Consider the following 21,736-nt stretch of genomic DNA (forward strand, 5'->3'; position numbering starts at 1 on the left):
AGCCAGATGCTGGGGATCACACCTAGCTACTCAAGAAACTGAAAGCTGGAGATCATGGTTTGATTCTAGCCTGCGCAGAAAATCCATGAGACTCTTATTTCCAGTTAACCATCAAAAAGCCAAAAGTAGAGCCATGGCAAGTAGCCACCTTGCTTGAAAAAAAAACAAGTGAATGCATAAAGCCCAGAGTTCAAGCATCAGTATGGGGACATACACACAGGCACTCACGCACACGCGCGCACACACACACACACACACACCTGCATGCATGCATGCATGCACACAAATAGAAATAGTAATTGATTATATAATTACCAGAGAAGATGATAAGAATGAAAAATACTAATGTACATATTGAGCTCATAGTGCAAGTTTGATTTTCCTGGGAGAGTCACCTTGAGAGTTTGTCTTCAGCCGTTAGGTTTAAACAAAGGAAGTGCATGCATTCTTGAGGTGAGGTAGATAATGGGGCCACCACACAAAGACTTCTCTGACCAGAGGTGGTTTCTGGCAGGTTCCGCCTGGTTCCATTCCTGACTGAGCTGAGGGCAGTGATGGATTGGGTATGGACAGATACGACCTTGAGCCTCTCCAGCTGGATTTGTGTGGAGGACATCTATGCCCACATTTTCATCCTGAAGTGCTGGCGGGAATCAGAAAAGGTAAGAAGCCCATAAAAGTGCCTCCTTCTCATTTGTTTCACTTGTAAAGCAGATTGGTTACAAGGATCATATAGCTGGTGGGAGTTTTATGGCCAAATGAATGCAGGCAGAGGCAAAAATGGTCATGGCCTATAAATAATTGTGCATTGGTTTGCAACTCACTGGAGTTGGAGGTTTTGATCTTACTTTTGCCCGTGTCAGCAATAGCATTCAAATATTTGCTGCCTCTGGGTGCATTATACTAAAGTTATTGTCACAGTGCTGTCTGGGGCAGAGGCAGTGGAGTGTGGAAGATGGCCGGAGCTCATGTTCACCTTCTTTCAGGACAGCTAGGGAATGAACCTCTTTATACAAAAGAAATTCAAGTGTAAGTATTTCTTTATTCCACTGTGTTAAATATTCAAATACAGATGAGATTTGTTGGACTTTTCAAAAGTTTAGTTAGCATATAAAATAAGAACCTCTTGTGTAACAGCAATAAAAATACCCAGAATCACACCTGTAATCCTAGTTCTAAGCCAGCCTGAGTAGGAAAGACTGTGAGATTCTTAATCTCCAATAAACTACAATCAACAGAAAAGAAAGCCAAAAGTGGAGCTGTGGCTCACTTTAGTGAAAAAGTTAAGGGCCAGGCATGTTGACCCAGGCCTGTAGTCCTGGCTGCTCAGGAGGCTGAGATCTGAGGATCAAGATTAAAAGCCAGCCCAGGCACAGGAGGATATGAGACTCTTATCTCCAGTTAACCTCTAGAAAATGGGAAGTGGGGCTTAGCTCAGGGTAGATTGGTAGCCTTGAGCTGAAGAGCTCAGGGACATGAGCACCCAGGCCAAGTTCAAGCCCTATGACCCACCAAAAAAAAAGCTAAGGGACATCATGCAAGGTCTTGAGTTCAAGTCCCAGTATTGGCAAGCAAAAAACATTATTCTTTGGAAATGTCTCCCCCGATCTACATAAATTCTCTTGTGTACTTTGAGTTTCTGGTGCTTTTTTCACATTCCAGACATAGGCCCATCATGCTGCAGCCTCTGTGTTTATGAGGCTAGTAGAGCAAAAGAGATAGCACTAATGCAGGTGCTCGAAATTGTCTTGGCATGGTCTTACGTTAAGGGAGCAAAGGAACTGACATAATAACAGGATCTACGTTTTGGGGGGTGGAGGTTGAAAGCACTGGGATTTGAACTCAAGGCTTCTTTCTTGCTGAGTACTTGCTCTACCACTTAAGCCATATGCCTTAGCAGCCCTCTTTATGTTGATGTTTTGGTTTTTTTTTTTTGACAGAGTTTCACTTTATACCTGGGACAGCCAGAACTGCAGTCCCCAAGTTGCTAGAATGATAAAGAGTGAGCCATTGTACTCAACTTGGTTCATTTTTGTTGTTGCTGCTCTAACAGAAACCCTGAGACTGGGTGATTTTTAAAGAAAGGAAGGTTGTTTGGGTTCCCAGTTCTGGCTTCTACTAATGAATTCCCACTGATCCATGCATGACAGAAAATCAGGGAAACTGCCAGGCTTATGTTGAAGAAGAAAGAAATTAACCTCCTATGATAGCAAGCCTGTTTTCCCAACAGACATCAATCCATTCACAAAGTCAAAATGCCTTGTAAAGCCTTCATTACCCCCCTCAATACTGTCAGCTTAGAGATCAAGGCAGCACAAACTGTGTGTAAACCAGAACACAGGAGCGAAGAGCCACCATACCAAAGAGGCACTGAGGGTAGAAATCATTACATATGAGAAAAAAAAATTATTTTTATTCTAAAGAGAATAGATGTTTTCAGCAACTTGAAATAATGGAAAGAATGCAAACTAGAATTAATTTGTGAGATAATCAACAAGCTAAACAGAAAAGAGAATTAAGACGAGTAATCAAAAGGTCCATAAAAAGAAAAGAAGATGGCAATTAAAGTCACTCTGTTACTAAATTAGCTGCTTCAAGGGTAGGTTGCTAAGATGTGTACCAGCCACACAGATAGATATCATGGCAGCACTCGGCTCACTCTCAAGTGTTAGATCACTCACACCATAACAAAGCACCTGTGATATATCAGCTTAAAGAGAGGAAAGATTTGTGACTTGCTATCTTGACCACTTGTTCTTATTACTTTGGGCACTGGGCAGCACAGTTCGCCAAGGCAGGAGCCATGTAGCAGAGTTCTGTGTTCAGCACATGGTGACTGGGAAGCAGAAAGAGAAAAACATCAAAATCCCACAGTCCTCCACCAAGGTCTTCCCCCTAAGACCCAGCCCCTTCCAGGAGCAGGAAGAATTGAGCACACAGACCACCAAGGGGCATTCCAGATTCAAACAGAACTTCAGCCCTGGAAGTCATTTTTCCACAGATAAATGATCAGTTGTGTATCTCCGCTAACAACGCTTAGTTCAAAAACTGGTTTCTCTTTCAATGGTCATGTTCATTGGGAATCCATGGGAGACTTTTTCTTCTTTCAGGTCTGCCAGATGCCTAAGTTTCTTACATAGAATAATGTTGTAGTGTTTGTGTATATACCAAGGATAATCTGTCATCCCTAGATTACTCATAAAGCCTAAGAATGCAAATGCTAAGCAAATACAGGGCTGACCGTATTGTTCGGGGAATAATGACAAGACAAAAAGTCTCTAATGACACAAATTCCCACTCAGGTGTTCCTTTTTGTATTTTTTGTACTGGTGCTTTGACTCAGGGGCCTGAGTTTGCTAGGCAGGTGTTTACTACTTGAACTACACTCCAATCCTCTTGTGCCTTTGCTATTTTTCGGTCGGGTCCTTACAACAGGGGCATGCAAGCATGCGAAGTTTTTGCCTGTGTTGGCTTCAATCACAATATTCTTCGAGTGGCTAAGATTACAGGGGTGAGCTGTTCCACTCAGTATATTTGATAGGTTGATTTCCTACAAAAACAGTATAAGACAGTTGATGAACAAGAACAATTTCCAGAAAGGCACACGCCCACTCATGCAGGCCACTTATTCCTGGGCAGATTCCACAATGATTTCCTTACAGCTGCTTCCCAGAGCGCTCCAGGAAGCTGGTGGGAAATGTAACAGAGCAGGGCTGCTGAACTGAGTTTCCCCACTGGCCTGTAGTAAAGAGCTAAGTGCCTAGGAAAGGGATGACTGAGTAGTTCAGAGAAGAAAATGGCAATCCCTTAGAAAAGTGGCCACCTGCCTGGAGATAGATCCAGAGATCATCCTGAACCACCCAGGGAGCACAGCAGGGAGGAACAAGAGCTAGCTCCAGCGGCTATTGAGATAGCTGAGGACTAGGGCCCACTTTAGCAGAACAGACCACAGCTGTCCATGACAGAGATAAGACACATCTGCTTTGCTGGGGGCTTAAATCAAGTAGCAGAATGCTGGAACAAGTTCCAGTCCCAGTACCATCAGAGAGAAAGAGAGACAGACAGAAAGAGAGAGAGAGAGGCAAAGACAGAAAGACAGAGAGAGAGAGAGAGAAAGTGAGACAGAGAAAAAGGAAGAAAATGAGACAGGGAGAGAGAAAGAGAGGAAGGAAGGGAGGGGGAGGGAGGTAGGAAGGGGAGAAAAGAATGAAGAAAGAAAAGAAAGAAAGGAAGGAAGGGCAAGAGAGACACATTTTTCTTGATCTCACAGATTCCTTCACAATGCAGTGTTATTATGGTGTACTGACAGGAGTGCCCTCAACTTGCTTCATTGACTGAATAGTGGAAAATCAAATCAGCTCATTTGTGTATACACACACACACACACACACAAACTCACACACCATATTTGATAGATATTAATCAACTAATTAATTTATCAGTTAATTCAATATTAAAATACTGAACTCTAGTTTTATTTGTGAAGCTCTAAATTAGAATATTAGAATTTGTGTGCATCTGTAATCTCAACTACTAAAGAGGAAGAGGTTGGAGGATCTTGGTGTCCGGCCAGCCCAGATAAAGTTAATTAAGAAAACAAAAACCAAATCTAAAAACAAAAGGTATCGGGGGACCAGGAGCATAGCCTAGTAGTAGTGTGCTTGTCTAGCATGCACAAAGCCCTGGGTTTGATTCTGTTATGGGGTCAAGAGGAGGGGATTCCACATCCCTCCAGGTGGGGATTCCACGTCCCACCAGAGTCTACCACACAGAGACAGTCTCATATAAAAAGGTAAATTTATTGGAGAAATAAATGGTGAACTGACCAGCCAGGGACACAGTGCAGACTCGGGAGCTGACACTGTGACCCTGAGCGGCTTTCACGCAGGGTTTTTAAGGGCAAAACCCATGCGGTGGAACCTGGCCACACAGGTGGCCAATGGGATAGTTACATACACAGAGGGACCATAGCCAGCTCCAGCCACACGCAGGTAGCCAATAGGGTTACAGCCCAGTGTTTGCATTTACCTATCACCTTAGTTGGAGCTGGCTAGCAAATTGAGAAGTTCTCCACACAAAGCAGGCCCACCCCCACCCAAGCGGATATCCCTTCTCATGGGGGGGGAAGGTCAAGGTTGCCCCTCCCTAGAAGGGCAAAGGTGGCTGGGCTGTACCAGATAGCCCTCCTCATGGGGGGGTGGGGAGGTCAAGGTGGCTGGGCTATACCACAATGGGGCAGGGGAACTCTTAGGCATTCTGGATGGCGCCAGTCCCTGCTCCCCTTAACACTCCCTGCTCCCCTTAACAATTCCTCGATACTACATACACAGAAAAGGCCAGAAGTGGTGCTGTGGCTCACGTGGAAGAGCGCTAGCCTTGAGCAAAAAGTGTTCAAGAACAGTGCTCAGACCCTAAGTTCCAGCCCCAGGACTGGCAAAAAAAAAAAGTAGTGTGTGGATGTGGCTTAAGGGACAGAATATGTGTCTAGCAAGCACAAGTTCAGTCCGGGTACTGGAGGTGGAGGGACTCACTGGAGGTGGAGAGAACAAAGGAGAAAGTTTTCCACAGGAATGCAGGGGTGGATCTGGAGCACTTTTGCTCCTAAGGAGCAGAGCTTCCCCTCTCACTGCCCACAGCACTTAGTGGAATCTTACTGCCTGCTTTAAATCCAGTGGAATGACCTCCTGCCTTATGGGTGCAGCGTGCAGACTCCTCCTCCTGCCCGTCACACTCCTGCACTCCTCTCACTTCTCCACTCTTACCCAGGGGAACCCAGGCCCTCATACATCAGGAATTCAATTTTTGTGTATGTGTAGGTATTGGAGTTTGAATTGAGAGCTGGAGGCCCTTGTTCAACATTTCCCCTCATGGCTAGCACTGTACTTCTTGAGCCACACCTCCAGTCTAGTTTTTTGGTTTTGGGGCTGGGGGGTTTGCCAGTCCTGGACTTGAGCTCAGGGCCTGAGCACTGTTGTTGGACTTTCTCAAGGCTAGAGCTCTCCAAATTGAGCCACTGCATCACTTCTGGTTTTTTTCTATGTATATGGTACCGAGGAATCGAACCCAGGTCTTTGGCATGCTAGGTAAGCACTCTACCACTAGGCCAAACTCCCTGCCCTAGTTTTGCGTTTTGTTTGTTTGGTTGGTTTTATTTGCTGGTTAATTAGAGATAAGAGTATCAGGAACTTTTCTGCCCTGGATGGCTTCAAATCGTGATCCGCAGATCTGAGCCTCCTGAGAAGTGAGGATTCTAAGCAGAGCCTCTAGCACCAGCTTCAGGAATGCCATTTAAAAGTCTTTCTATCCTCTGTGCAGGGAAGGCTGACTTCAAGACACTGCTTTTAAGTATTCAGGAATTTAAAATTTCTTTTCCATACATAATGCCTTAAAAACATTCAATTTAGTCTGCAGGATGTGTGACCCACACTCACAAACAAAACACACAACTTTTCAGGATACTTTTTTTTTTTCTTTTTGCCAGTCCTGGGGCTTGAACTCAGGGCCTCAGCACTGTGCTTGAGATTTTTTTCTGCTCAAAGCTAGCACTCTACCTCTTGAGTCATGCTCCACTTCTGGCTTTTGTGACAGTTAAACAGAGACAAGTGTCTCATGGACTTTTCTGCCCAGGCTGGCTTCTACCCATAACCCTCAGCTCTGAGACTCCTGAGTGGCTAAGATTACAGGTGTGAGCCCCCCTTCAGGATTCTTTGGCAGCACTCTGTGGACCAGAGGACATGTTGTAAGCTTGACACAGCATCACTCCACTTCTCAACTTTGCTCTAAGGTTGGGACAAGGTTGCCATCCCCATGTCAGTGTAAGGAGAAAAGAATCAGTCCTGTGAACTCTCACTGCACCTCTCCCAGCATGTGTGCCCAGGCCTCTTGGAATCCTTCTCTTGCAGAGATACCCTCAGCCCCGGGGCCAGAAGAAGAAGAAAGTGGTAAAATATGGCATGGGCGGTATGATCATTGTCTTGCTCATCTGCATTGTCTGGTTCCCGCTGCTCTTCATGTCCTTGATTAAATCTGTCGCTGGAGTTATTAACCAGCCTCTGGATGTCTCGGTTACCATCACCCTGGGAGGATATCAGGTAACCTAGGTCTAACCTGCCTTCCAGAGCCTTTCTTAAGGCTGCATTCTCTCAGCAACACCTTCAAGAATAGTTAGTGATGGCTGGCAGTTCCAATATCCTGTCCTGGTATTGACTATTTAGCCAACACTGTGTGAAGTTCATGCAAGAGATGGAGAAAAAAAATCAGTTCATTGCCTCGCATGCATAAGGCCTTGGATTTGAACCCTAGTACCACCAGCCACCTGGTTTGAACACACAAACAATCGCTGCATAAACATTATACCTGGCCCTTGCAAGATGGCTCAGATTTTTAATTCCAAATATTCAGTAGGTGGAAGAGAGTGACTTGAGCTAGGTACCGTGGCTCACGACTTAGCAACTGAAGAGGCTGAGCTCTGAAGATCATAGTTGGAAGCCAGGGTGGGCAGGAAGTGAGAAACTATGAAACTATCTCCAATTAACCACTAAAAAGCTAGAAGTGGAGCTGTAGCTCAAGTGGTCACGTAACAGCCTCAAGCAAAAAAGCTAAGGAACCTTGTCTATACCCTTCGACCAATATATTCTTTCTCTCTCACCCCTCCCTCCTCTTTCTCTCTGTCTCCCCTCTTTCTCCCTCTCCCCCTCTCCTTCCCCACCCCCTCACACACACACACACACACACAGAGTGGTTTGATGCCAGTCTGGGAAGTTAGCAAGATCCCCCATCTCAATAAATAAGATGAGTGTGGTGGCAGGTGTTTGTAATCCTAGCTAGGCAAGAGGCATAGGAAAGGAGGATCCTGGTCTGAGGCCATTCCTGGGCAAAAATGCAAAACCCTATCAAAAACATCACCTAGAGCAAACAAAGCTGGGGAGTATCCTTCAAGTGGCCCCAGGTTAAACCCCAGACTACCAAGAGAAAGACACAGAGAATGATCTCTGAGGCCAGCTACCTCAGGATGCTAGATGGTTGTACTGTGCAAATGTATTTCTTCTAACATAGGGGACAGAGAAGTGTCAGCAATGCTTACAGCCTGTGTGCCTTTGTTTTCCAGCCTATTTTCACAATGAGTGCTCAGCAAAGCCAATTGAAAGTGATGGACCAGCAAAAGTTTAATAAATTCATAAGAGCTTTCTCTAAGGACACCGTAAGTAAATACTTGCAGTAGATCTCTGAGAAGACCTTGCTTTACATGAGCCCAGGACTTTAAATTGCTTAATACTTTGCCATGGCTTGTTATCAGGCATAAATGGTAATAAACATAATTTAAATTAACAATAGTTTAATGTGAGTTCAATAGCTTTTGAGCCTTTTTTTAACTTTTAAGCCACAGTAGATATGGCTCTTTGGCATGTCTATTATGCTGAGAATCTATCCTTAGAAAATAATTCAGATTAGGAGAAAGCACATGTCTGTTATTTGCTTAACAACAGAGATAGTTGGGTTTGAGGGTTGGTGGATGGGTGAGATCATGAGCATTCTATTAGTTTATCACTGGTCCTCTTCCCTGGACATGGGGGGGAGAAAGAGCTTCCATTCTTTGCTCTATTTACATACTCATGAAGACTTTCTAGTCAACTTCTTTTGTAAAAGGTTGAACCAGGCGCCGGGATGTTCACACTTATAATCATAGCTATTCAAAAGGCTAAAATTTGAGAATTGTGGTTCAAAACCAGCTCACAGGCAGGAAAGCCTGTGACACTCTTTTTTTTTTCTTTGTGGGGCTTGAACTGAGAGCCTGGGCACTGTCCCTCAGCTCTTCAGCTCAAGCCTACTGCCCTACCCCTTGAGCCACAAGCCACTTCCAGGTTTCCGGTGGTTGGAGATAAGAGTCTCATGGACTTTAGTGCCTGGCATAGCTTTCAACTACAATCCTCAGATCTCAGCCTCCTGAGTAGCTAGGATTACAGGCATGTGCCACCACGTCCAGTTGTCTGAGAGGCTCTAATCTCTGGCTAACCACCAAAAAAAGACAGAAGTGGAGCTATGGCTCAAGTGATAGAGTGCTAGCCTGGGTACTACAACACCCAGTAGCACGCCCAGGACCAGAATAAAAAGAAATCATCAGGGGCTGGGAGTTTGGCCTAGTGGTAAGAGTGCTTGCCTAGCATGCTGGAAGACCCGGGTTCGATTCCTCAGCACCCCACATACATAGAAAAAGCCACAAGTGGTGCTGTGGATCAAGTGGTAGAGTGCTAGCCTTGAGAAAGCCCAAGGACAATGCTCAGGCCCTGGGCTCAAGCCACAGGACTGGCAAAAAAAAAAGAAATCATCATCATCACAAAGCCTATGACAGCTACCCAGGCTAAAACATCAATTTAAAAAAAAAAATGAGAAAGGACTGAAAGTGTGGCCTAGTGGCAGAGTGCTTGCCTACCATGCATGAAGCCCTGGGTTGGATTCCTTGGTACCACATACACAGAAAAAGGCAGAAGTGGTGCTGTGGCTTAAGTGGCAGAGTGCTAGGATTACAGGAGTGAGTCACTGGCATCATGAAAATGAGTTCTGTAAGTCATGTTTAGGCCATAAATTAAGGGGTCCCACCCAAGCTGTGGACCAGGGGCCAGGTTGGTGGTTCCCAGGATATGGATTCCAGGGTCCCTTGGGAGTCTACCATGAGGCCAAGTTTCAAACTGGCTTCCAGTCAGCAGAGCAAAGGAGGCTGGTACTGCAGGTGACATAGCCTCAGAGTCCCGGGAAGACATGGCTGCCACCCACACCTGATGCTGCTGCTCCCATCTCGTGGTACAGTAGAGTCAAGGCTGACTTTGGGTGTTGGTCTAACCCTGGTAATGTTCCTGCAATTAGGCTGCACGCCAGAGCTTGGAGCTCAATGCTGCCCTCTTAGACAAACACTGGGCTAATGCTAGACCTGCAGGAGAAGACAAGGCCCTCTGCATGAGGATTTGTCCTGAGTCTTTGAAAAGAGAATAAAGACCCTCTTCCCTTTGACTTCCCAACCTGGATCCCTCTACCCATCCTCATTTTCAACTTCTCTGCACAGTCTCTATGTTCCAGCGTGTTTCTTCTTCCTGGCACAAGGCCTATATTAGAGCCTTCTCCACCCTCTGATGGCCCACATTCATCCCGCCTCTTTCCTCTGCCTTCCCACCCAGTTTCCACACCATCAGGCTGTGTCTGGCTGGGCTCTTGGGCCTCCATCTGAGCCAGGAGCAGTTGTGCACGGCTTTCCACGTGTGATCCAGTCATGTGCCTCTTCAGGTGAGCCAGCAACTGCTTGAGGCAGGCAAAGTGTGCAGGCTGGCAGAAGTCCTCCCCGTACTCGTCCAGCCACATGTCCAGGAGAGAAGAGAGGGCACTAGGGGCAGATGGGGGGCAGCAGAGTCAGAAACCTGGCCAGCGGCTACCCCAGACACTCTCAGCACTCATTTGAAATATGGACATCAGTATCTCCCCAAGCCAAGCTTCTTTGGTGGTGGAGGTAGTGACAGTGCTCAGGAACCAAGGAAGGATTGAAGGGAATTCCAGGGAGCCAGCACCCAATCATGGGAGGAGCAACTCTCCCCTCTCCAGGGAGCTCTCCATACTCCTGCAGCTCTCTAGTCCCTCCCCACTGCATGGAGTCTCCGTGGGGTCTGTTGTATGCCTGGAATGAACTGGCTGCTGGTTCACATCCACTGGTGATTCTACTGCCTCCGTTCCAAGAGCCACACGTGGGCTATCTCCCCACCTCACTGTTCTCTTGGTGACCCAGCCAGGCCTTCTACTCTGCCAGCCTTCCTAGGGTCAGCAGAAGTCCTAAAACATGACATCAATGCTCTAATCCTGTTTGCGAGGCCATGGTGAGGACAGGCAAGGCTGGGCATCAGGGGCTGTGGAGAGGATGGTTTGGCACAGGGCTCAGCTCTCCCAACAGCACTGTCGGTCATGGACACATATGCCTGCATATGTGGTCCTGCATACATATGCCACACTTCAACCCTGTGGTGAGAACGTCAAGATCTCTGGGATCCTGAGCTCGCCCACCACGCTACACTCAAACCTGGCTCCACTGTGCACACAGATGCCCTCCTTTGAGAGCAAAGTCCACTCACTTTCTGAGTTTGTCCTGTGGCATGCCATCCTGGCTGGAGAAAGGCAGGATTTCATCCTGTGTAGAGGAGTCCTTGAAGGCCTCACCTCTACTGAACCTGTGGAGGAATTGCACAGTTACTGGCTGTCTCTTCCTGTGTTTTATCCGGCTTGCAACAGTGCGGCTTATTTGTGCTTTCTCCCTACAAACATGTCCAGACCCGGAGGGGCTTCAACCTATGTGCAATCGAAAGGGACAAGCCTTTTCTCCCTTGAGAATCCTGTGGGCCGAGGGTCTCTCACTCTGCCTTCAGCTATCCCTGCTCTGTCTACGTGTAGTTGAGGAACCATTCTCCAAACAGGGAAAGTCTGCTTTGTCTGAGGGCTCAGAGCTTGGAGGCAGAAAGCTGTGTCCTGAGCAAGAAGGTCACAGGGCTGAGCCTACACTACCAGGGAGCACACAAGGCATTTCCCATGGCCCTGGCATAACCTAAGATGCTTCTCTGCCCACCCCCACTCCACAGGATCAGAGTAGCCCTGAGAGTTGTGCAGGTCATTCCCAGGGTCCCGTGGAGAAAAAGAGTCCACTGCCCTTGCAGTTGGTACTCACGTTTGGAAGGGCAGGTCCAGGACGTGTTCGGTGCTGGTGAATTTTCGGTAAGTGGAGCGGAAGGTGGGGATGAAGAAGTGTTCCCCGGTCAGCTGGGCAGGCACCAAGTGTTCCACCAGCTGCTCCAGGGTGCCTGCCCTGCAGCCCTCCTCCTGGCTTGGAGCTTCATCCTGGAGTGGGACCAGGGGAATAGTTTAAGCTGAAACTAGGGAACCAAAGAGGACACTGTGACATACAGTCCAGGGAATTACATTAAAATGACTTCCTATTCTCTCTATGCATGTCTTGCTGTCTGTCTCTGTATCTCTCTCCCTGTCTCTCTCAGTCTCTGTCTTATTCTCTTGTCACTCTCTGTCAGTCCTTCTGTCTCCATGTCTTTCTGTATGCCTCTCTCTGTGTCTGTGTCTGTCTGCCTTCCCCCCCCCCTCACACACACACACACACACACACACACACACACACACACACACACACACACACAGAAATACACAGAGTGAAAGGTGAGCTGGTAATGACTGGAGACTTAGATGTGGTGGGCTTTCCAGCCACTTACTGGCCTCGGCCTCCATGTCACTTGTGGGTTACAATGACCCAGAAGTTTTCTCTGCCAGGACTGGCCTTGTTTGGACACACCTGTGCCAGACACCCTCTGCACTCTTCCATGAGGCCTGAGCCTCTCCCATTTGAGGCAAAATTGGCGAACATCTCCTGAACGTCTGCTAGCCAGAGAAGTGAGTTGTGGGCTTGTGTTGACTGTGGGTGCTGGGATACCAAGGTTCCAAGTTCCATTGTGAAGGTAGTGAGGTCATCTGTGGAGGTCCCTTCAGTGGACTCCTTCCTTCTGACACACCCTCTCCAAAGGTCCCCTTCTCTATCCTCTTGCTGGCTCTGAGCAGGACATAGCTGTCCAGTGTTACCCCAGCACCTCAATTCTATGGTCCCGGGGTAGATCTGTGTGGAGTAGACACCACCCTGGAGGAGACACAATTGGGTTCTCAGCCTCATGGGACCCAAACTTAAACCCCTTTTCTCTCAAGTCCCACTCTGCTCCTCACTTGTCTTCTAAGACACGAAAGGTAAACCTTAAGATGAAGATTCCTGAGAGATGCTATGGACTCCCCAGTGGTCAGGCTTCAGGGTCAAGTCTCACCAGTTGCCATGCTGCAAGTAGAAAATCACTGAGGCTCAGACCAATGTGCTCTGTCCCTGATACACAGTTGTTGTCTAGACAGGGCACAACCCCTTCCTTACTGGGACCGGAGGATTGACACCTGGGTAGAGCTTGGCTGAGTGTGTTCTCAAGGGAAGTGTGACTTCCTCATTTTGTGGCAGTCAGCAGTGGGTTTGGGGAACACTGTATTTCAGTATGGACCTGTGCGGCCACTTCCTGGTCTGGGAACTGTGTTGTGTCATGTCTCTCCAGCCACAGGGACCTCTTTTCTAACCTGCTCCTGGACACACGTGTGCTTCTGCTGTCTTCCTGGTGTCTTCATCGCTCCCCCCACATTCTCCCACTTGTTCCTCGAGAGTTTGGCAGGGGCCTGAGAGACTGAATGGACATCTGCCCTCAGGAGTGAGGTGGAGGACTGGGCCCCTCCTTCCTCCAGCTTGCAGAGGACCCCATGCAGCCCGCAGGCTCTCCCAGCTGCGGTCACATAGCTTGGATCCCATGAGCACCTGGGTATTGTCAAGGTCTCCAACCTTGCCCTTCCTGTCTTTAGGAATTTGTACTCAGGACCTGGATCTTGTTCTAGAGCTCTTTTTGCCTAAAGCTAGAGTACTACAGCTTTAAGCCCCAGTGGCTATGTGTATGTTCATGGGGACTTTTCTGCACAGGCACCGTGATCCTCTGATCTCAGCCTCCCACCAGCACCAACCAGGCTCTCACTGTGATTTTTATCCCTATGTAAAGAAGTTACATTATTTTCACAGATGTGTAGAATGGTTACAGTTACATAGGATATGTATTGAGTTCTTTTCCTTTGATCCAGTGTCATTCCTTCCGCAAACTATCAGTTTCCTTCTTCTGCTTCTACATGTGACTTGTCTACATTTCTTTCAGTACAATGTCTATTGAACATCAGTGATGAACATTTTCACACTTTTGTCCTGAGTTCTATGTTCCTACCCAAGATAGACATCAAAACAAGTGTACAGAAAGAAATAAGAAAACAGAATCAGCAAAACCCCACAAGAAAAAAATGTTTTTCTATACAGTGTCGTTCATAGAGATATGTTTCTGAGTACGTATATATACCTGTCTATTTATATTTATATTTATATATATATGGCAAACAGATTAGTATATGGGGTAATTGTTTTGTCAGATGTTTCAGCCTGGTCTTCACAGATGATTTAGTTGGGTTGACATTTACTTTGCTGAGAGTAGATTGTTAACATCTATTGTTGAACGGATCCATCGTCTTTGGGTAGCCTCAGGACACTGTTTTAAAGTGTACATAGTTGATTCATTGGTTTGTGCATCAATATTTACCTCTTCTTGAGTGTTTTCCCCTTAGATCATTCCCTTCATTAATATGCAGTGTCCTTCATTATCTCTTTCTACTGGTTTGAATCAGAAGTCTATTTTATGGTGTAACCTCATAGAAACCCCACATTCAGCCAGATATGAGGAATGATGTGCATGTTTGGTATTCTTTTAGGCTATTTGTGTATCCTAACAGTGGATCATTGTTGGAGAATGTTCTGTGTGCAGCTTCTTGAATGTGAGTTTCATGGTCATCTGGTGACATACTCCTTTGAGGCCTATTAGCCCCATTGGCATTATTTGAATTCAGAAATATGTTTGTCCATTTTCTGCAGTGAAATCACTTTTCTAGCAATTATTGGACTGCATAGAAGTCAGCATTACAGAACATCATCAGACATGGAACATCTGTCCAAGAATGAAGCTTCTTTAACAGTGCAAGACCTACACACTGAGGAGAGTCATTAGATCTAGGGATGCTGGAACTCTTGACTACATAGAGCAGCTGCTTTCTGTCTCCACTATGTTACATCATACCCTTGAGTTTCTTGAGAACACTCACACACACACACACACTTATATATACTTATATATTTGTGCATCTCTCTCTTCTATGGCTATATGTAAGTAATTGTCAGAAGCCTAGACTGAATTGCCAAATATAGTTTTGCTTTTCTTTTACCAGTCTGGATATCTTTAAATACATGCTTGGGAGCTGTCCTTAAACTTTATCATTTTTTCCTATGGCTAGAGCTCTAGCATTTGAGCCACAGGGTCACTGCCTGCTTTTTTGGAGTAGTTATTTGGGGTTTAGTGTTTCCTAGAGATTCTGGCCAAGGCTCTACCTCTTGTTTCTCAGCACCTCTTTGCAGGTTTTCCTGTTTCTGTTGTACTGTGGAGTTGAACCTAGGGATTTGTGCATGCCTGGCAAGCATTCTACCCTAGGCCACTTTCCCAGGCCTGTGCATTTAAATGGAATACCCTGTGATGTAAGGCCAGTGTATGTTCTCTGCAATTCCAGTGACATTTTCTGAGAGGCTGCAGTCCTGTGTGGGTGGGTGACCACGGGTCTCTTGAACCTCATGCCTATGGGATGACCACCATTCATAAGGAGGATTGGAGCAAGGTACCCCTATCCCATTGAGTGTCCTCCATACTCAACCATGTACTAACGAGGAGTCCACTTATTGAAAAAAGAACAGTGATTAAGGTTTACAGGCTCATGGGGTTGTCTATCTTAAGAATAAGGTCTCGAGTTCAATGCATAACAAAAACAAGCAAACTAACAATCCAAAAATTATCTGTCCTGCTTTGCTTTGATTCATTCCTTTTCTAAGATGAAAGAAACACGCTCATATAATGAATGATTGTTGTCCTTAATGTACTCTGTTATCTCTCATCTCCTTTGCTGTCCCTTGGGTATCTCATATTGTTACAGTATCTCACTTTGTTTTCTGATATATTGAATTTATTTGTATTTGATTATTTGAAATTTGATAGGGAAAGGGAGAAAACCAAGACGGGGGGAGGGTAGTGGGTACCTAGACATGTGAAAGGGTATCAATGTATGTGAATTAATGCACCTTCTATCTGGCAAATATCATGTAACCCTTTTATTAATTACAATAAAAATATAAAAAATACGTACTTTGGGTGTCAGGATAAGTAAGTAAATGAATGAATGTATAATAAATAAATTAATTTAAACAAAAGAAAGTAACAGGCTCAGTGATAGCAGCTTATGCCTGCACTCTAGCTACTCTGGAGTCTGAGATGTCAAGGAGATTCAAAGGCAGCCTATGGAGGAAATTCTGTGAGAGTTAAAGTCCAAGTAGCCACGTGGTACCATAGGAACGTGTGTCTCATGCGGTATAGTACTAACCTGAGACAGGAAAGCTGAGGGACTCTAGCAATAAGAACTTAGCCCCTGGCAATGTTTGTGTTCCCTTAGGATGACTTTCACCTGGCCTTCCCTTTTGAGACCAAGCATACTCCTTATGTTTCATCCTGAGTAGTGTGTCATCACATGTTTACACGAGTGTGGATTAGCCAGAGAGTCAACGAATATGAGTACACATCCCTAACTTTTGTTTGTCATTCATTTAGTACGCATGCACATGACTATTGACAAAGCTTACTTAACAGCTCTATGCTAAAAGAAAAAGGCACGTGGAATATGCGAACATAGGGTCAGGTGAATTACTTAAAGAATTATTAACCACACATACACACAAGCACAGACACACACACACACATAGGGAGAGGAGAGCCGTTAATGACCAGGAAATTTACATATGTTCAGCTACCCAGACTCTCACTGCCCTGAACCTCCCCATGTCACCTGTTGGGTCCAGTAACAGCATCTCCAGAAGTGTCCATGGCCAGGCCTGGCCTTGTTTGGACACACGTGGGCCAGGCACCCTCTGCGCTCTTCCATGAGGCCCGAGCCTCTCCCATTTGAGAAAAATCGGGCAAACATCTCCTGAACGTCTGTTAGCCACACAAGTGAGCAGTTGGGGGCTTGTGTTGACTGTGGCTGCCGGGATACCAAGGTTCTAAGTTCCACTGTGAAGGAAGTGAGGTCATCTGTGGAGGGCCTTTCAGTTGAGCCCTTCCTTCTGACACACCCTCCCCAGATGACCCCTTTTCTCACCACTTGCTAGTCCCGAGCATGACCTCATCCATTCAGAGTTTCAGCCACTGTTCAATACTACTCTCCCCAGGTAGCCCTGGGTGCAGCAGCCACACCACCTTACAGGAGATACAGATGGGCTCTGTGCCTCCTGGTTCCCAGTCCTGTATCCCTGTAACCACAATTTCCAATGTCCTAAGCTGGTGACTTCAAAGAGATAGAACAGGGCAATGGTAAGGAGAGGAGTCATGTAAGATTCTATGGGATGCTCGGTAGACAGTCCTCAGGGCTAAACTCCACCATGTCCCAAGCTGCAAACAGAAAAGCACTGAGGCTCAGCCCAGTATGTTCTGGCCACTGACAGAGTCTCTCAGTCTACAACCACAAGACCGTCCTCACAGGGCCCTGAGATTGAGGCCTGGCTGAATCCTGTCTGTTTGATGGAGTTAGGAACATTTGATTTCGTCCAAGTGTGTGGCTATCAGCAGTGGGTTAGGGGACACTGTATTTCAGCTTGGAAAGGTGATGTCATTTCCAGGCCCTATGATATTCCTTGACACCAGTCCCTTCATGTCCCCTCATCCACACTGACCTCTGGACTGGGATGCTCCTATTTATGCCTCCAATGGAGCTTGGAAGACAGATATAAAATGGTTAATGTTTGTGTTCTTTCCTGGTGCCAGTTGTGAGGCTTACATTCTGGTTCTGGGTACTGTCCTTGAGCTTCTTGGCTCCAGGCTGGTACTCTATCACTTCAGCAACTCTTCTACTTTTGACCTTTGAGTGTCAGGAACTTTTCTTCTGGAGACGGCTTGGAACCTCAGTCTCCACATCTCAGCCCCTGAGAAGCTATTAGTACAGTGGTTCCTCATTGGCGCCTGGTTTCTATAATGAATTTTCACTGTTGTGTATCACATCTCCTTTTCCTTTCAACTGCTGGACCCACTGTTGTTGTCGTGACCTTCCTGACAGGCCAATATCTGAAGGTCCTTTCGTGGACTCTATGTCATAGACCTTCGCGTGGCCTGCCGAGGAAAATACAAGCAGTGATGATGCCATTCCATTCCCTAGGATTCTCCTCTCTGCTGCTTGTCATGAGCCTGGTCAGGTCTGGAATACTTTTCCTCTCTACGTCCATGATGGACCTGATATAGCCCATGAACACATGGCATCAAGTTTTTCCAGTGCTTTCTTGGATGTTTGAACTGAGGTCTATGTTCTTCCACTGGTCCTCCGTGCTGGGGTAATTGAGGAGTGAGGGAAGAAATTAGGTCACTGTGAGTGTGTCCTTAAATGGGATATTGGGATGAGGGGGTCTTGTGTCTCTGTTTCTGTCTTTCTCTGTCTCTGTCTCTCTCTCTGCCTCTCTCTCTGTCTCTCTCTCTGTCTCTCTCTCTGTCTCTCTCTCTTTGTCTGTCTGTCTGTCTGTCTCTCTCTGTCTCTCTCTCTGTCTCTGTCTGTCTCGCTCTCTCTCTCTCCCTCTCTCTCTCTCTCTCTCTCTCTCTCTCTCTGTCTCTCTCTCTCTGTCTCTCTCTGTCTCTGTCTCTCTCTGTCTCTCTGTCTCTCTCTCCTCTCTGTCTCTCTCTCTCTCTGTCTCTCTCTCTCTCTGTCTCTCTCTCTCTCTCTCTCTCTCTCTCTCTCTCTCTCTCTCTCTCTCTCTCTCTCTCTCTCTGTCTCTCTCTCTCTCTCTCTCTGTCTCCCTCGCTCCGTATCTCTTCCAGACCCTGTGAGGTACTTAGGCCTCCCATTTTAATTGTATTCTAATGTCAGGGAGATGGATGGGGGATTACAGTTACATTCTTCACACATTGTTACATAACTTCTTGAACACTGATTCCCCTTCCTATGTTGTTTTCTCATTTTTCTTCCCGCAACCTCTACTCAATCATTTGTGTTTCCCCATTCCTTCTCTATTTCAATTAAACAAGTAAAGTATATAAAATATACCATAGGCCTCCTCTTCAACTACATGGTGTTATCTTGATATACTGTGCACAAAGCAATATAGCCAACAGATACATTGACCTGAACCATGAGGCAATATAAACCGTTTTTCCTTTTCAGTGGGTGTTCTCAATTGTTTGGGGACAGGTATCTGACTCTCCAGGTGAAGTGAGTTTTCCATTGAGATGCCTACAGGAGGCCTTCAGGATCCCAATCAGACAAGATCAGAATAAACAAAGACTAGATACTGTATATTTCAAGCACTGAACGTACACAACAAGGAATATGAAAATTACAAGAGACAAACTGAAAGAAACATGGGAACATCATTTCAGATTAATAAAGAAAATGATCTCTTAAGAAGTGTTAACAATTTTTACACATGTAGCTCTCATGTTGGTGCATCTAAACTAATGAAGCAAACAGCACTGCATTTGCTAGTGCAGATGGAGTCCAACCTAGTGTTAGTTGCGTGTGGTGATGCCTCAGTCTCCAACAGGCAGGATACCCAGACCACTCCTGGACTTAAAACATGAACCAAGAAACATCAGAATTGAATGGCACTATGAACCAAATGGACTTAATCGACAGATACAGGCTATTTTTTATTTTTTATTGTGATTAATAGAAGGGTTACATTATATTCACCAGATAGAAGGTACATAACTTCACAAACATGGATACCCTTCCTTATGACATGGTCCCCATTTCCCTCCCACTCTTCCCCCGCTTCTCTTGACTTCCCTCCTTCCCTATCCAATTTCAAATAACCAATTAAGCACATATAAAATATATCACATAACAAGGTGAAATATTGTAACAATATGAGATAACCAAGGAATGGAAAAAGAGATGAGAGATAACATAGTACATTAAGGATAACAGTCACTCATTTTATGGCTTATCCTGGAGGTCCTTACCTTTAGTGTCATACTATTTGGTCTAATGTCTCTAGATTTTGTTCTATGGTAAATCTCTGCTAGGAGAGCCCAAGGTTTCTACTGATTATTACAAATGATGGAGACTTGGTGTTCGATTGATATAGACTGACTGACTTCAGTGTTGTCCCACCATACCTTATATGATGTAGATTGTTATGCTTTGTTCTTTAGGAAAACGTATTTTTTATTTTATATTTATTTTTATTTCATTGTATAGAGGGGTTACAGTGATATTCGCCAGATGGAAGGTGCTTTACTTCTCACACACTGATATCCTTTCTTATGTTTTTGTCCCCATTTCCCTCCCACACCTCCTCACCTCATTTTTCCCCTTCTATTTCAAAGAAACGAGTAAACATCTTTATAATTCACCAGGTACCAAAGTGGGATAATGTAACAATAAGAGATTAACCAAAGGGCAATAGCGAGGCCCCGCTGCGCGCCTCCAGCTCCTCCTGCAGCCACTTGGTGCTCTTGCAGGGCATGGCTCCAGGGATGCCAGCTGCAGGCACCGCGCCCGCGCTGGGCTCCGTGCCTGGCTCCATGCCCGCTCGGCTGTCCCAGACCCCCATGCTCCCCGGAGCTGACATGGGCGCCGCCCTCCACGGGGGGACGCGCAGCTGGGTTTTCATGGGGAGCGGGGGGGGGGGGGGGGGGGGGAGGTGGGGCTGCGGAGGACGGGGGACGACCCCGGTCCCTGGGTGCCCATCTCTGGTCCCTGGGTGCCCAGGCCGCGGCGGACGCCCCACCCTTCCCCGCCCCACCCCGAGCCCTCCAGAGAAGATGCTTGGCTCCAAGCCCTCTGAGCCCTCCCCGCCCCAGGCCCCCAGGCCATCCAGCCCGCCTGGCTCCACAGGCCCTCCAAGCACGCCCCGCGGCCTGACAGCCTCTTTGTCTTCTTGTGTCCAAGTCAATGCTCTCTCTGAATGTTCTGTGTGGTGGTGCATCATGCATGAACCTTTGCTCAGGATTGTCATTGGTGAAGTGGTTTCACACAGTAGTCAAAACTTGAGGTGCTGTTGAATCACTACCATGCCCTGCAAGGGGGCAGAGTTGCAGCCTTTTTTTATATTGCCTGCCTAAATTTGAAGTATTAGAAGAAATTGTGCCATGGGACAAAAACTTATCGAGTTTTGAAAAGTAATACAAACAACAAAACTGCAACACTATTTTTAAAAAGATGATTGAGTTAAAATTATTGAACCATTATTTTACACCTCCTTAAAAAATATTTGAGAAGAAGGTACATGCATTATGTGTCACATTACTGGGCAAACTGTTCAAATATTTTTTTTAAACTTCCCTGTATAGAAAAAAAATCATTAAGGATGTAAAAGCCATGCTTGCCTATTTGCTGTATACATGTAATGAAATTGTAGGTAAAGTGTAGTGCATTGAAACAAATGAACAAAAGTAGAGACTTTTACTATACAAGGGTGCTGGTGCAGAAAAATATATATATATATATTTTTGGAAATGTAGCATTTTATACTTTCAAGTGTTATTAAAAAAAGAAAAAAGAACAAAGAAACCCTTTATTTCATGAACTAATTTTTTCTGGTGGTTGTCAAGAAACAAAAGACCAAAAGAGCCTTTTTGTCTTTCTTTTTTATTTTTTAAGTATTGGAATAAGTCTAAAGAAAAGAAAGTGCCTTATTTTCCTTCCTGGTCATTTAGTCAAGTGTCTTGTAAGATCAGCTCCTCCCTCAGAGTAAAAGTGAATGCATGCTACTCAGTCGCCCAGTATGTGAACGAAGATAGGAGGAAAGGTGAGAGTTGATGCTTTGAATTCTACGGTTTGTGCCACGTTACCTGGATGCAAATTTGCCGAATCTGATATTGTGAAAAAAATTCATACCTTTCCTTAGGTTTGACTAGTAAGTTTTAAAATGTCATTCTTTTAAAAATCGTAATTGAGTACTTTGGGTTATTATAGTCTGTACTATTAGCCCAGAGGATTCTAAGAGAAAAATTATGTGAGATCTGCACATCATTTTACAGGCAAAATTAGAGCTTTATTTTCTTCAGAGAAGAGG

At 45.7% G+C, this 21,736-nt stretch overlaps 1 pseudogene; it reads left to right on the plus strand.

Moving 5' to 3' along the window:
* Nucleotides 1-8,252, plus strand: part of LOC150039514 (piezo-type mechanosensitive ion channel component 2-like) — a 157,201-nt pseudogene extending 148,949 nt beyond the window's left edge.
* The last annotated feature ends 13,484 nt before the right edge of the window (nucleotides 8,253-21,736 follow it).

The sequence above is a fragment of the Megascapheus bottae genome, unplaced genomic scaffold (assembly GCF_031878675.1).
Source record: "Megascapheus bottae isolate mThoBot1 unplaced genomic scaffold, mThoBot2.hap1 HAP1_SCAFFOLD_91, whole genome shotgun sequence".
Classification (NCBI taxonomy): domain Eukaryota; kingdom Metazoa; phylum Chordata; class Mammalia; order Rodentia; family Geomyidae; genus Megascapheus; species Megascapheus bottae.